Here is a 16,456-nt window from a genome sequence, read left to right on the forward strand (position 1 = left end):
CCACCCCCCCCCCCCCATGGGCAGTCTTGGCAGATGTGAAGAATCAGGAGGCCGGGAAGGTATTGCCAAGCCCAGAGGTTGGGCCGATCTCCTGATATGGGGACTGTGGACCAGCAGAGAGGGATAAGAGGATGGGGGGTCTCAGTGGATCTCAGGGGCCAAATACCTGCTAGACCGACCAACAGCTGTGAACCACCTCCCTCCCTCTTCTGGCTCATCTCCTTTTTCTTTAGACCTTTTAAACCAACCTCTGCTGCAGGCCTCAAAGTCTTAGCTGAGCTATTCAATAATTGGGCCTTAGCTTGGGTGGGGTGGGGTGGGGTAGGGGTGGAATGCTGTGGCTTGCACCCCCTACCCTAACCCATTGCCACCTCCACATGTTGAGGCCTTCGGCTGCAGAGTGCTGGACCAGAACCAATCACGCCCGGGCGCTGGAGGCAAATGCACAGAAAAAAACGTGAGAGGTACAATTTCGATGCCAAGCACCCCAGAGGGAGGGTGCACCCCTGGGAGGGGGGCTACAGAGTTTGCTTGTGTTTTCTGGGCTCACTTCAGCTTAGTGGAGTTTGTTAATAACCACGCTAATCCAGATCAAATGTTATCTCCCTGATGGAAAGCAGCTCTTCAAATGAAGCAGCCAGCTGTGGATCCGGCCTCCTTCCTCCACCCCCATCACCACCCTCGGCAGCGCTTCTGTAGCCCTGCAAGCGATTATGTATGCATTTGCTTAAGAGATTATTATCCATCCTTTTTTCTTTAAATCCAATGCACAGAAAAACATCAACAACAAAAACCCCACCAATACAAAATAAAACATTGGCGAAAGCACATCACAAAGCATTCAGCGCAGGGAATGGCAGCGTAAACATGCCCCCAATTTAAACTTGCTCCAAACTCGCCAAAGTGTACAAATTCTCAAGGGTGTTTCTGGGACTGTCTGTCTGCCCTCCTTCCATCTGTCAGGTGCCAGCCCTTGCAAGACACGGAAACAAGAGAGTGTTTCTCGTGAACCTTTCGAGATCTGGAGGATCTTTCAAGGGAAACGGAGGGGGCTTCTTGGCTGGCTACTTCAGTTTGGCTGGCTCAACCTCAAGGTTGATGGAGAATAACTGCCAGGAGCCAGGAGAGAGGAATCCTGATAATTTCTGGGTGAATGAAAGACTGAAGGGTTGACCGTCTTTTGCAGTACAGCCAGTTTACCCACAAGGAACATGCTTGGGTGCGTTTCATTTGTTGCCATTCTGTGCTGTCAATTTACGGCAACTCGGATAGGATTTTGAGCATTTACGAGATGTGCAAGAAGAGCTTTTGCATTGGTTTCTCCCTCGTTGAGTGGGATTTGAGCCCACCACTCCTGAGTCAAAGGCAGATGCTCCGTCCACCACACTACACAAGCTCTTGTGGGCTTTAGGGAGCCAGGGAGCTGGAAAGGAGTCCCAAAGGGTGATCTAACCCAACTGGCTTCCAATGCAGGTAATTTATAGCGAAAGCATCTCTGACCAATGGCCCGTGTTTTGGGGTGAATTTCAGGAAAAGTGTCTCAACTGTTAGAGCAGTGCAACAATGGAACCCATGGCCTCATGTGGCGGTGAGCATTTCAATGCTGGGGGCATTCAAGAGAAAATTGCACAACTGTCTGTCAGATCTCCTTTGATTGGGATCCTCGCCTTGAGTACGGGGCTCAGGGGCCTTAGAGGCTCCTTCCACCTCCATTGTTGTGTGATTCTGTGATTCTATGTCATCTTGATGCAGAGACAAGTCCAGCTGGCTTTGGAAGGATGCATCAGTTGTGAACCCCTTAAGGGCAACGGGAGAACGTGGCATCCATCTTCTTGGCCACGCATATGCCTCTGTTCAAGTGATGGTGAAATTGAATCATGGCCTGTGACTCAACTTACTTCATCCCCCTTCCTCCTCCTCCTCCTTCCACTCCTCCTCCTCTTCCTCCTCCTTCCAGGCGAATTCAGCTCATCCTTCAGATCCCGAGAGGAAAGAGGCTGGGCCGGGCAGTGGCGTTGCTTTGGTTGAACTGGGCAGGCAGATACATCACCGCCCTTGGCGGCAACCAGCCAGTCATCATCATCGGGGAAGCAATCAATGAGGAAATTGAGACAAACACACACCAGCCTCTGCCTGGCGCAGATCCATTCATAAAGAAGCAGTTTAAAAGCCATCATCATTTTACAGAAGCTATTGGGGAACAAGCCATGCGTGGCTGCCGCCATTGCAGCCGACCACCACTGGACTTGGGGAAGCGCCGGTGACTCCATTGAAGGCCTTCTTGCCGTGGACCTGTACCAACTCCTGAAGCATGTGCACATGCGCACGCACGCACACAGAGGGGCACAAGTTGCATTTACACATGCACACAAGCATCTTTCCCTTGCAGGACTGTTCATTGTGTCACCCCAGATGCACATGATCTTATCTAATTTCAGAAGCTAAGCAGACTTGAGCCTGGTGAGTTTTTGGATGGGAGACTCAGAGAGAATGCCAGGGTCTCCAGGTGGGGTGAGGAGCAGGTGGGTGGCTGATAAACCCCACACTCCACTCCATTTGGGAGGCACTGTGCATTCTTGCCATGTTTTTTTCAGTTTGTGCTTTACAGAAGGTGCACTAAGAATCATAGAATTACAGACTAATGGAGTTGGAAGGGGCCTCTAAGGCCATCGAGTCTAGCCCTCTTTGCTCAATTAAAGAATCTAAATCAAAGCAGATCAGACAGTCAGTTGTCCAATTTTTTTCTTCTTCAGTGGCTCTAGCATTGCTCCCCACTTATCCAAGGTGTTGAGTCCATTTTGATGAAAAGGACCCAGCTCCCTACACAACTCCTGTAAAGGGCAGAACAAAGTCCACAGCACCCCTAAAACTGGAGTCACCGCCTCCATAGTTAGGAAAAATTCCTGCCTGAGAAATTGCAGGTCTATGGCTGCCAGTCAGAGCTGGCAACACTGCGCTGGGCAGACCAAGACTCAATATAAGGTAAGCATCTTATGCTTTCCTGTTGATCTTCCAACCAGCTTCGCCCACTCAGCCTCCCCTGGAGTACCTCCTCTTCCTCCTGTCCTTCCTTTTTGCCTCACCCATCTCTGTGGCCACCCATGGCGCATCGGGTTAGAGAATGGTCTCCTTTGCACTCTGCACAATTCCTAGCACCAGGTTCCACAGACCACCAATGGACCTCCACCAATAGACCCAGGATTTGGAAGCAGTTTGCAGACGGATGCAGAAAGCAGAAAGCAGCTGATGGCTGCCCCTTGCCAGTTGTTAATTTGTTTCCGTGCTTCTGCTGCTCATTTTTTTCAGCCGGGCTTCAAAGCGAGGCCAGCTGGGAAGGCTGGGACAGAGAGAAGACAGGGCTGACTTAATGTGAGCCGGAGTCGCAGACGCAATTATATCTCATTAGCAGGAGTTAATAATGTGGCTTTTTAAAAAGATTAGAGTGGTCTTGGAGAAAGGAACAAATGGATTCTGCCTTTTAGTGCCCTTCTCTCTTGGGGGGAAGGATTAAATCATTTACATGGGTGGGGAAAAAATCATCATAAAAGAAAATGACCACCAGTGAGATTAAGACCATTTAAATGGCAGACGCTCCAAATTCGTGTGTTTCTGACTCACTGCCAGAGGACTGAGCTTTTTTTGTTTTTTGTTACCAGCTACAGATGTTTTTGCTTGTTTACACGTCGCCAGCCGAGGGCTGGGATGGAACCAGAGGCTAGGAGAAGAGCTAGCGCTCATGCCAACTATACCCTCTTCTTCCAAAGCCCCAAAGAGCTGGATTATCCATGGATAAATAGTCCCACCCCACAGCCCTTCCTAATCCCTGCAAGTGGAGCAGGGCCCCCCAAGACTTGGTGCACAAGCCTCGATGCTGAGCATCCTTTTAGCACCTCATAGGAAACCCAGCATAGTCCTGGCTGTCTGGTGACCAGCAAAAAGGCAGGAAAGGAGCGTTATATTTATATATCATATATGGAGATATTTTTATGCATGCATTGCATGGAACTTTTGTTTGGTTTATGACCACTTTTTGAGCAGTTTTTTTTCTGACTATAGTTTTTGCATTCGTATTTCTTCTGGAGCTACCCAGTGTGGTGGAGTGGATAGAGTGACAGCCTAGGATTCTGGAGAACAGGGTTCGGATCCCTGCTCAGCCATGGAAACTCATTGGGGAGTGGAACTGGCAAAGCGGCTCCTTAAACATCTCACTTACTTTGAAAGCCCCTTTTAAGGTCAACGTAAATTGGTTCTGACTTGGTGGCACATCATGAGCTAAGTAATATTCTGCGGCTTCCACCCCGTGGCCTGCACGGCTACTTGCACAAGAGACCATCCTTAGCTGATGGGGAGGACCACTGGGGGGGGGGGGGCTCTCAGGGCTGCAGATAGTCTGTCTTCTCTTAGTTGAACTTTTCCGTCTTGCGCCGACGGCGTGCTGAAAGCCCACAATGAGTAGGAGGGAGGCTGATGCAGCTGCTGATAGAGGAGTTGCTTTCTTGTAATGAAATGGAGCAGCATTTATCTCACCTTAGCATCAGGAGGAAGAATAGAAAGCCCAGAGTAGCGGCTTGGCCTTCTCCTTAGAGAAGAGAGAGATATGAGGGGGGGGGGAGCAGAACAACGCAAGCCCCCAAAGGAAAAGGAGGAGAAAACCACAGAGGGATCCCCTTTCATGCAGTCCTCGTTGTCGTTCTGTGTTGGAGGTAGAAATCCCTCCATGGGGGAGATTTTAAAATAATCTGGGGAAAAAATGGACCATGGGCTGAGGAGAGAGAGGAGGCATTCTTTTCCATGGGTGACTGAAACTCTTTTGGTCCCCATGAGTGAGGAGAAAGGGTCAAGCCAGTGAAGGTTGTGGCTCTGAGGTCACAGAAGGGATCAATCCATTGTGGGATTTACTTTGGAGATTCCAGGAGCTCTCCAAGGTCCTGAATTCAGTATTCCAAAATAGGTCCCAGGCGCTCCTTTAATTTGAAGTGAAACCCGGAATGGATTGGACCCCAACCTGTGACCCTGGAGTCACCTGCCTCAATGGACTCAGGCAGCTTCTGGGATGTGGAACAGTCCGACACTTACTGGTGAGTAAGTGGAATGTGGGTCCAGAGGCAGCTTCTCTACCGCAGTCCTGCCTGGCGCTTCTCTCCTTTAGAGCCATCCTGCGCAAACCCCGCCCCTCCAGAAAGCATCCTTGGTAGACAAAGCTCACACGGGAATCAACAAGCGGTGACTTCTCATCCCGATCCTCCAGTTGCAAAGGCTGGTAAGGGGAAACTGGTCTGGGTTGCCCAAGGGGGCTCGGAGTGAATTAGCCTCCACGCTGCAGCCCACCTGCTAGGGGGCAGGTCCCTTTGGATCCTTCTTCATCTCTACATCATTGACTCCTCCAGGTTCTCTTCCTTTGCTGGATTTCCTGGGGAAGGAAAGGTGGCCAGTCTGTAGCAAGTGGAGCGGTTCTGAGAAGGAGGGGCCGTTGCTGTGCCATCCTCGCCTGCCTGGAGGAGAGCTTTGCCCCCGCTGCCCACCGCCTGGGGCACGGGAGAAAAGGAGCATGTTCTGCTTCAAGGCATATCGCCCGGAATAATGAAGAAACAATCAAGTCTAATGAAACCGAATAATGGGGGAATCTTTTTTTCCCCCAGCAGGGAGCCGCTCGGCATGAAATATTCAACAACAAAAAGCCAACACAGCCAAGGAGAGACCTGAGACGAACAGCAAATAAAGGATGGCTCTCCCTGGGCTGGGCTGCCCCCTCTGCTCTGGGCCACCCCACGGCGAGCCACAGATGGGGACACAGGTGGGACAGAGGATCCCTCGCCGTTCCATCCAGGGTAGGGTCTTTCTCTCCCTCCCACTCCCAGCCTGAGAGGGGGCTGAAGAAAGAAAGAGGCTGACCACCTCAAGGAAGAGGATATATAGAGGGGGGGCTCTCATCATGGCCCCATAGAGACAAAAGTCAGGGGTGTCTGGAATTCGACTCTCCTTGGCCAGCCCAAGATATTTTGCTGCCTGAGGCAGAGAGTCAAAGACGTGTCTGCCCCTCACATGGCCCAGGGTGCATGCACTCTCTAAGCCAGCTGAGTTATTTGGGTTCAAGAGATGGAAAATTCCTCCAGTACGTCTCCCCACTTCTAGCCATCAAGAAATGCAATTGTTAACACAGGCAGTAACTACACCCTAAGTGGGCTGCTTGAGTTGGCCGCCTCACTCTGCCTCTTGGTGGGGCCGGCCCTGACGCCTTCTCCCCACTGCAGCCACCCATGCAGTGAAGCAATCCTGTAACCCTGACATCATACAACTTTTATTTCCAGAATTACAGAGATTTTTGTGCATGTGTGTGTTTGGGGAAAAAGAAGAAAAAAAGAGAGAGATCTTCCACTTCAACCTCAAAAAAAAGGCCAACCCTTCACCATGGATGGAGACGACTGCAGGAGCAAGGCATACCCTTAGATCTCCATGGCAACCGGGCCTGAAGCACCAGCAAGGTGAAAGAAGTAACGGTGCTGCTTCTCCATCATTTGAAATCTCTTTGTCCGAGTCCAGGTCCGACGAACAGCTGGAAAAGCCAATGCGTGAGAGACGTGCCCCAGGGAAGGCATCTCAGCTGGGCTGGAAAACTCACAACCTGGCAGGCTTGAGTTCCTGCACGGGGTGGCCTGCTCTCCCACGACCAAAGGTCTTTCTGCGAGGGGTCATGTTCTCTCAGGCGGTGTAAGAGTCTGGGACATAGCTGGTCTTCTCTGTGACCTGGTGCATACCATCCTGTGTGTGGACACCAAGGAGCCAGAGGTGGCGGCCCAGACCCCCCTCCGAAAAAAAGACACTTCAGGGGGTGCCAAGAGGCTGATGGGGAGCTCCTCTGCCCCCCAGCAGTGGCCAGACATTGACTTTTCCTCGCATACTCAATGGGTGACTAAAAAGCACCGTCCAGAAGTTGAGGCCTGATGAGTCAAGCATCCTTACTGGGAGAAGGGGCCGGAGAGAGCAATATGGGAGTCTCCCCATGAACCCTGCGGATCTGAAAAAGGCAGGTCATGAAGAGGAAGCCACCCCTGCCAGACGAGGCACCAGAAGCCTACTTTCCTGCGACCCCCCCACCTCCTCCTTCTCTCTCCTCCACAAATCTGAGGTTTTACTGTCTTCCCTCCAGTAAATTGTGGTCATTCAGCCATCATGAAAAAGAGCCGAGGCTCTTCCAATATATTAGAACGTTTTATTGATCTAATAATGGAGTTAGGAGGATATAATTTTGGCTCCTGCCAGCTGCTCTTCACAGCACTGGCACATTTACGGACTCTTCTCTGCCCTCGTCCCGGTTCCGCGGCCGTAAAAGAAAGTTCAGGGACCCCATTTCAGCCTCTCCTGGTGTCAAGCAGGGATGGCCCCAGAGGTGGCTTGGCTGCTACAGTGGCCGTCTCCGCCTGCAAAATGTCAGAGAGGAAGTCACGGCAGCTGGATGGGGGCTGGAATAGTCTGGGAAGTGGCCGGAGCCACCATCCCATCGATCAATGGCTTCCGTTTAAGAGAGAAAGATTGGGGAAGGAGGAGAATGAGACAGCAAGAGCTTTTTCCGTCAACTCCACCCCCCGCGCGTCTTTCGAAGGCAGTTTGTTCTAGCTACTACGTCTTCACTCACCCGTTAGTTTTGTTGCTGCCACCCTTGCTTCCCACCTTCCTCCCGCAGAGTGATTCCTCCAGCAAGTAAGTTGTTTTTGGAAACAATATGAACAGTGACAAGTTGAAAACATTCCAAAAAAACACTGCAAGGTTATTTTTATTCCCTCATCTTGTGAGGGAATGGTTCCAGACACTCACTTAGTGCTTTTCCCCCTCCCTCTCTCATGTTTGTGTGTGTGTATACATATATATTTTGCACAGGCGAAAGAAAAAGCTCTGAGGGTGGAAGAGGTCAAAGGCTTGTCTCTTGATGCTCCAGCCTCCCCTTTCTCCAAGTGATTGACTAGGTGCTTGTGAGAAGCCATCAAGCAAGGCAAGGAAGACCGATGGCCCTCTCTGCAACTCCCAGGCCCCTGGCATGGAAAGACACATGGCCTCCAACTCTTAGGAGAGAGCAAGGGATGGCCTTGGCAACTCGTAGCCACAGAGAGATGTTTATCTCCAGGATAACCCATCCCCTCAGCTTTGGAGGATGACCTTCCTTCGGTTCTAGGGTGAAAAAGAGAGAAGACCTCTCGGTCTACTTACTCTGTAGTGCGTTATTATCTATCATCTCTGTCTCTCTCTGTCTCTCTGTCTCTCTCTCTCTCTCTCTCATACACACACACACACACACACACACACACACACACAAACACACAAACACACACACATCTTACATTGTTTTTTAAAAAACAAACCCGAAGAAATCTTTTAGAGCTAGGAAAGACACAGAAAAAGACATCAAAAATAACCAGAGGGTTGGAATATCTCCCTTACAAAGTTTCTAACAACTGAGACTACAATTTTTTTTAAAAGAAACACACACATATATTTATTTCCTAACAGTTCCTAACACAAAATTGCCTTTTCCACAGCTGTCATGCCCTAGGTTCATCTACGCACTGAATTTTCTGCCATCACACCAGCCATCTGTGTTTCTGCTAACTGTGAAATAAGTCTGTATGCATTCAGTTACAGGAAGCGAGGTGACAACGTGGTGACAAGACAACATATTGGTACCTTAAATGCTTAGATAAGCAAGATTAATTATTAAATGTAAATTTAAGCCCGCCTCCCAATGGGATTTAAGCCGAAACGTGGAATCAGACTCCAGCAGGGCTTCACTCCTAAGACCACAAAAGAAGGAACCAACGAACGAAAGATTAAGAAATTGTTCCTAACCCCATTTCCACATTGCAAATCATGCAGAAACCAGGACTTTTATCAAACACCATCTGTTAATAGCTTGCAGTGGAAAAAACTCAGCCTGCCTTGGCAAGATATGAGGCAGTAAACATCTCTGTAGGATGAGCGAGTAGCCTGCTCCCTCCCAAAACCTCTTCAGTTGCAATAAACTATCCCCTTTGCCAGGTGAAGAAGGGGGAGGAAAACCCACCCACAACAAACAAACAAGGAGATGTTTTCAAGAGGACTCAGCTGGGCAAATTTCCAGCTTAAATTCAAGGTCCAATCCAAGGTGACTCATATCAGCTTCAAGCCTTATTGCAAGGAGCACCAGCCAACGCATGCGCAGGTGATGCATGCTGCCATTGTTTTCAAGGTAGCTTTTCTTTTTAAAGAAGAAAACAGCAGTGGGGAAGGAGAAGAAACACCATTTAGATCTATGGGTGGCTTGCATGTCTTCCTAGCCCCATCTTATTTCCATGTGGCTCCACTCTGGATGCAATAGTAGCAGCATGAAACCTAGGAATGTGCCCTATCCACAGCCCCTGAAATGGGCAACGGGCTATAACAGAGCCAGTTTGCTTGGAAGGATGAACCCCTGGGCTTATTTTTCAGCAGAGGATCTTCTGTTGGTGCCACAAAAGCTATCGGAAGGCAAGCAGGGAACCGTCACAGAGAGTCCCTGCTTGGTGAGGACTGCAGACATTACCATATTTATCTCATGGCCTTGATGAGCTCACTTTGAGTATGGTTCTCCAGCCATCGTGGAATCCACAGAGTTGACCTCTAAACCAGTGGTTCCCAGCCTTGGCTGACCCAGATGTTCTTGGACCGCAACTCCCAGAAGCCCCGGGCAACACAGCTGGTGGTGAAGCCTCCTGGGAATTGCAGTCCACGAACACCTGGGTGACCCAAGGTTGGGGAACCACCACTCTAGATAATTTTAAATCAGATTACCAACATCAAGAGGGACTTTGTCAAGCACTTTGCCAAAATAAAGATAAAATATGCTGACAAGCATCCCCACAATCCACAGAGCTAAGAATCCGATTGTAATGCAGAGAGAAAGCATGAGTGAGACTGAGGGAGGTAGGAAGAGAGGGAGAGAGAACAAGAAGCAGATAGAGAGAGAAAGGATTTATCCATTGTGGATTCATGACACATCAAAAATGCTTGCAGTTGAACTTTGCTCTTGAACCTTCCTTGCTGCTGAAGCCAGACTATTATTTTTTCTATTATTTTTTTTCTTTTATCCACTGAGCTCCTTGTAGCTCTTTCAGCATGGCTGGGAGTAGAGGTGGCGGCGGGGGGGTGGTGTAGGTGGGTTCTGGGCATTCCCTGTCCCTCCCTGCCAAGAACTCATGAGCAATTCTGTGGTCAAAACAAACAAGCAAACCAGCAAACCACCTGGTTGGCAACAGCTGGGGTGCAGCAGAAGCATGAGGATCCCTGACAGCAGGTCAAAGAAGACGGGGGTCTGGAAGGCCAAGACTCCCTCTTTCAATATCTAGTCCCCACACAGTGGTGGCTGATGCCCACAGTTAGTTTATTATTACCCCAATTGTTCCTTTTTGCATCCTAAGTAGATGATCTGTCCTCCTTCTTGCTTTTTGGTTGGGAGAAGCCCTGGGGATGAGGCGGACAATGCTCCCCCCCCCCCCGCTCAGGTGCCCAACAGGTAAGAAAGCCCATTGATGCAAGTCCTGGAGAAAGAAGTTAGTGAAGACACTCCAGGAGAGCAGACGAGAACTCCCTTTGTCTTTCTAAGACGTCGTTCAGTCTCAGGAAACGAGGCTGGTGTCTGTGTATGCATGTATCCCAGATTCCTTATATCTGCCCCCAGGTTCTCCAAACTGAGCTTTTTCCATGTTCAACAATCAGTGGTTTCCCACGGCATCTTTATTTTATGACGTTGATTGTATGAAGTCAAGGCGCCTAGTATTTTTTACACTAGCGAATGCCTCTGAGCAGGAGCAGCAGCAGAAAGAAGAGGAGGAGGAGGAGGAGGAGGAGGAGGAGGAGGAGGAGGAGGAGGAGACTGGCAGACGGGCCTTGTTTATCAGCTCAGATGCAGAAAAGCCCCAGGCGGGCATGATGTCAACTTTTGATAATCTGGCTTGATGGTGGCAGTGAAAGAACCCTTTCCAGAAACTGGTTAGCCAGAGTCTTTTCACGGGAGGTGGAGAGGAGGAACGGAAGAGAAGAGGCAGCTGGGAGGAAAGGATGGTTCTCCTGGAGGAGCAAAGAGAAGCAGATGGAAGAGGTCGAGGACCTCTCACAACAGATCCCAGGAGGGAGCCAAGAGAGAGAGCCTAGCCCGGCTTCTCACAGGCCTGCATTTAGCCCAAGATGCAGAAATCCTAATTATTCTTCCTTGGCACCAGAAAAGTCTGCCGGACAGTTCTGGGCAGGTGGGAGGGAGGAGCGCCACTAGAGAGCAGAGCGGGTGGATGCTCCCTCCCCCCACCCCACTGACCCTCACCTGGATTTGGGGCAGGAGGAGAACTTGTGTGGGGAACATGGCAGTGCTTTTTATAGGTATAGGTCATAAATCAGAGGCAGAGGATTTGAAGGAGCTTGGGAGTAGGGGAGAGAGAGTGATCCAAAAAACTTTTCTGAAGACAAGGGCCAAGTGGAAGCCTCCCCCAGATTCCTCATTCAAGAGCGGCTGCCCTGTTCATCTCCCTGTGGGGTCGTTTTGGCAAGCCTCGGTGGCACTTCTCTTGTAAGGCTACAAAGTGCAAACCACTTGCATGGAAAGGGTTGGCCTGACTCCCAGCCGGTCCCTTCTCTGGCCATGGCCCAATTTCAGAGGCCTCCAGGAAAAGGCAGGGGCCATGCCAGGGAGAGGAGGGAGGGACATGTCCCCACCAGATCCTGCCTCCGGGGCTGCAGGAGCAAGAAGCATCCACCCTCACAGTCCCACCCTACAGGCAAGTGCTTCCTCCAGCCTTCTTCACATTTCTCTGTTGTAATCTGGGGGATGAACACAAACCGTGTTCCTGGGAAAGCCATCATGATGTGCAAGGCTGGAATCTCATGCACACATGCTGTTTTAAAAGCGGGGTATCTGTACTCCTCTACGGGTTCCGATGGCTATGCAATAATAGCCATTTTATTGCAATCACCAATAAATGCAGGGGTGTCCATCATAGCACAACTGGGGCTTTTTCATCCACGCAGCAGCTGCCGGTCTTCCAAAAGTATCTGGTTCTCATTGTCTCTGAAAAGACAGGTGAAAAGAGAAATTTCAAATCTCCCTGTGGATGAGGGTCATTTCAGAAAAGGCTTTTGGCCCATAAGAAAGCAGATGCTTCCCCCCCCCTTTGCCCCCAATTTATTGAAAACTTCCAAGGGACCAACATGTGCCTCATTTAATGAGAACCTAAGGCAGTTATTGCAAAGCACAGGTGCACGTTTGAAATGTGTTCCTGCTCGCCAGCAACCATCAGGAGACGGGCAGTGATGTGCTGCATTTATTAAAGCTTGTGTGTCCTCTCCCGGGGTAGCCTCAGATGAAGTCTGTTACAGTAGTTGGTCCTGTCTGGGGTTACAGAAGGGCGTACAAAATTGCCTTCTATTGATTCAGACTCCTGGTCTATCTAAGCCTCTCCTTGTCTCTGCTGACTGGAACCAAGAGCTCTCTAAAAGTCCATGCTTCCCCTTCTTCTCCCACCCCACCCCCAGTGCTACCTGGGTCTACCTTTCCAGCTCTACCTGGAGATGCAGCCAGCTAGGACACCTGGAGACATCGGAATGCAAAGGGAATACAGCTGTGTGGCAGCTGCTGCCCTTCACACTGCAAGGGTCAACGTGTCAAGGTCCTCGTTGCCCAGGAAGAACTGGAGCCTGTTCAGTGGAGGGATCATTGCTATTACATGGAAAGAGTTGTGGGTGTTTATGTGTGGGTGTCATACCTACCAATGTATGGCTGCCAGCCTAATGCTTCTGGAACATGGCAGGCCAAGGGCTCCAATAAACGTGAAAATGAAGTGAGCCAGAGACAATGGAAAGTGGGGAAGGTGGTAATTAGGACGTTTGCCTTCGCTCAGAAACTCAGCCATTCAAAGACAAACAAGCTCATCTTCTGTTTGCATTGCTTGGCGGACACAACAGGGGAATGAATGACTGCACACACACTCCGCGCACGCCTCCCCTGAGTCGCCGGTGTGAAAACTCATTAGACGCTGCTTCAGCTTCAGATCTATCGATGTAACCAAAGGTCTGATTGGCAGGTGGGCTTTGCAAGACCTCCACGGAGGGTCCTTTCCTGCCAAGCTGGGTATTCCTTGCCTTCTTGGCCAAGCCATTCCAGGTTCTTGCTATCCAGTGGCAGCGAGAAATTGAAGAAAGAAATTCAGGAGATGCGGCTGCAAAAGAACCAGCATGGAGGAAAAGGATGCTGAGAAAAGAGGGAGGCTGGTGATACTGGGGCAAAGTACAGAGATAGACAAAGGATCTCCAAAGAAAGGTTCATGCCCGTGATGGTGGAGAATGGTCCAGCTGGGCTATAGACAACTCTCCCTCCTCCAAGGCCTCCCCAGATTAGCCCAGTAGTTCAATGAGGGGGCAGCATTTAGACCCACTGCTGCTCTTCCTGAAAACTAACCTGAGGGCCCACCTGTGCCACTGCCCTTCGGGTAGCGGGATTCATTGATGAGGCTTTCACTGGCCAGTTCTTCTCTTGCAAAGAGAGAGCAGATCTACAGTTCCTGGCTCTGAGCCTCATTAAGGCCAAATTAGAGACAGGGAGCTGTGGTGGCATTACAAAGACGTCTGTTGTTACAAGCCGGGAAGTCCTCACTTATTAAGATATCTAAATGTCCTGCCCTGAGCTTGCCTGATCCCCCTGCACCTTGCAAACTGGGTTGCAGCTTGCTTTGTGTTGCAATTGGTCACTGGGAGTTAAACATGAAGGCTTTGGGGAGTTTTAGTCCAAGAACTTCTGGGAGCCCAGGTTGGGAACCACTGCCTTAGACAATCAGAGCTGTAGCACTTGCTTCCATATTTTTCTCTGGCCACTGGGAGACCTGCAGCACCATCAACTTGCCTTCAAGGACATTAATTGCCATCTATGCATAAAACTTCCTAGCATGGGTCTCTCTTCTTCTGGAGTTTGGTCTCCCTGGAGAGTATTGGCAGGAAGGAGCGGCAGGGTGGAAAAATTGCAAAGCAAATTCAATTCTGCTCAGAGTTGGTACTTTGTCTCCCCCCCCCCTCTGCTCCCCATCCAACATGAGTCTACATATCAAAGTGAAGAGAGAAAGTTAAATTGTTGATTGATCTTTAATTTCAAGAAGATTTCAGATTTATCTTCTGAAAGCGCAGCGATCCACGGGATTGGAGAAAGTGCCAAGAAATGCCTACCAGGGGCTATAAATTATCCTGCTGTTGAGATACCAATGTTGTATTTCAAAGGAGCACCAGACCCATGCTAGCGCCAGGGCATGTGTGAGTGTGTGAGATTCTCGTTTAAGATACAAGTTGGCCAACAGGATGAGTGATTGAGGTACACAGCAGACTTCAGATAAATTAATGATGGCTTCAAAGCAGTGGTTAGAGGGGTGGTGGAGTGTGAGGGCCGAATCCTTTAAGGTCCATTTTGGCTGTGGTGCTAGGTTTGGGCCTTGTTTCACTGATACAGGGCGCTGTGTTTCAGAAGGCGTTTGCTCTCCCCATCTTGCTTCTCATGTGGAAGCCATGAACTCTGTACCAACGCTCACCTCCCGCACACCGATGCGGCGCTGAACCCAGGTACTGTCCCTGGAGGAACATGGCTCGTTCTAATGATCTCGGTCAGAGTTTGATCGCGATCGGCTCAGGTAGCTGGCTCAAAGTTGACTCACCCTTCTGTCCTTCCAAGGCCAGTAAAATGAGGACCCAGCTCACTAGGGGGAAAGCTATTGTTTGCAAAAGTATGTTGCAATTATGTCCTAAGCTCTATGGGGTGGTATAAAAGCAGCACACTTTGCTTTAAGTCAGTCAAAGGGACCCTGCCTCATTGCGCTGCTGTTGCCTTGAGTTGCTGTTTGAGCCTTATGCGCAGACCAGGGAGCTTCCTCCCGACACAGTTTACCGCTGAAGGATCCTTCAGGTGGCTCTGTCGATTCATTCTTAACTGCTTCACTTTGGAGATCTCCTCCTTTGAACCTCCCCTGCTCAGCCTCATCCATTCAGAAATGCCAGGAACACATTGGAGAGGGGGAACCAGCGCCCACTCAGAAATGGGACTAGTGGATGCCTGCGTGGGTGGGCGTCTGCACCCATTTGCAAAGAGATTAACACAACAGCCATTTCGCAGATGAATGTTGAAAGCAGTCCATTTTCGCAGCTGTTCCTATCCTCGGTGTGGGTCTCACATTCCCGAGGAGCTGATGGTGAGGGTCATCCACCATTTACTGCTTGTAAAAGACAGACAGCAGAGAACCCCCATCTCACCCACCATCCCGTGACTTGTAGAGAAGAAGGAGAGAAGCACTGGCACCTCTCAAAAGTCTCTTGCTGGACTGAGGACATAGAACCATAGAATCATGGAATGGGAAGGGGCCTCTTAAGGCCATCCAGTCCAACCCCCTGCTCAAGGCAGGAATACAAATCAAAGCAGATCTGCCAGCTGGTTCTCTAAGTTTTTCTTGAATGCCTCCAGCATTAGAGCACTTACCATCTCCCAAAGTGATGGGTTCCATTGTTGTATTGCTCTAACAATTAGGAAGTTTTTTCCTGATATTCAGCTGAAATCTGGCTTCTTCTTGCTTGAGCCCATTATGACGTGTCCATGCTGGGATGATCAAGAACAGATCTTGCCCCTCCTCTAAATGACAGCCTTCCAAGTATTTGAAAAGTGCTCTCCTGTCTCCCCTCAGTCTTCACAGAAAGGAGAGATTCCCTGCCAGTCAAAAGAGAGGGTTTTAGATTGGGCCCCAGTCAAGACAGCATCTTCGGCTAAGTTGGGTCCCTGGACAATTAAGCTTATGGGTGCTGTGCAAAGGAATTATGAGTTAGGAATAGAAAACAAGCATCGGCAGAGGTTTAACCTACCCATTCGTACTCCCAGTATGCCATTATCCTGCTCCAAACCAAGAAGACATATCTGCTTTTTTCTTCAGAAGAACCATCCATGCCTTTACTAATTGTGCACATAACAGGGTGTCTGTTTTGCTACAATTAACAGCCAAACCTCACAGACTTTGCTGCTCGATCAAAACAGAACCACAGGACATGTACATGTTTCTCTAATTCAGCTCTCAGGATGCTCTGCTGAGGATCTCTTTGGGATCTGAAAAGTCATGCAGTCTCTAAGAACGAGCCTCGTGGAGCAGAGGTTAAACTGCAGTACTGCAGCCAAAACTCTATTCAATCCAGGTCATGAGGTTCACTCTGCTTTCATTCCAGCCAGCTCAAGGTTCACTCAGCTTTCTATCCTTCTAAGGTTATTAAATTGAGGATCCTGCTCACTTTGGGGATGGGAGGGGGACATGAAGCCTGCATAATGAAATGATAAACTTCCCAGAAAGTGCTTTAAGCACTCTGAGGTGGTTTATAAGGTCATGCTTTACTTTAAGCTGTTAGTTGGTCCAAAGAATGAGTGGATTGTGGTGCTCAGCTGCTCTGGTCT

General features: G+C 49.7%; 1 long non-coding RNA gene across 1 annotated transcript; it reads right to left on the reverse strand.

Moving 5' to 3' along the window:
• Nucleotides 1-6,538: 6,538 nt before the first annotated feature.
• On the reverse strand, nt 6,539-13,199 carry LOC144584275 (uncharacterized). Its single transcript, XR_013538413.1, has 3 exons — nt 12,763-13,199; nt 7,634-12,064; nt 6,539-7,418 (listed from the first exon to the last, which is right to left on the reverse strand). It is a non-coding gene; the product is annotated as an uncharacterized LOC144584275 (long non-coding RNA).
• Nucleotides 13,200-16,456: the final 3,257 nt, after the last annotated feature.

Source organism: Pogona vitticeps, chromosome 9 (genome assembly GCF_051106095.1).
Source record: "Pogona vitticeps strain Pit_001003342236 chromosome 9, PviZW2.1, whole genome shotgun sequence".
Classification (NCBI taxonomy): domain Eukaryota; kingdom Metazoa; phylum Chordata; class Lepidosauria; order Squamata; family Agamidae; genus Pogona; species Pogona vitticeps.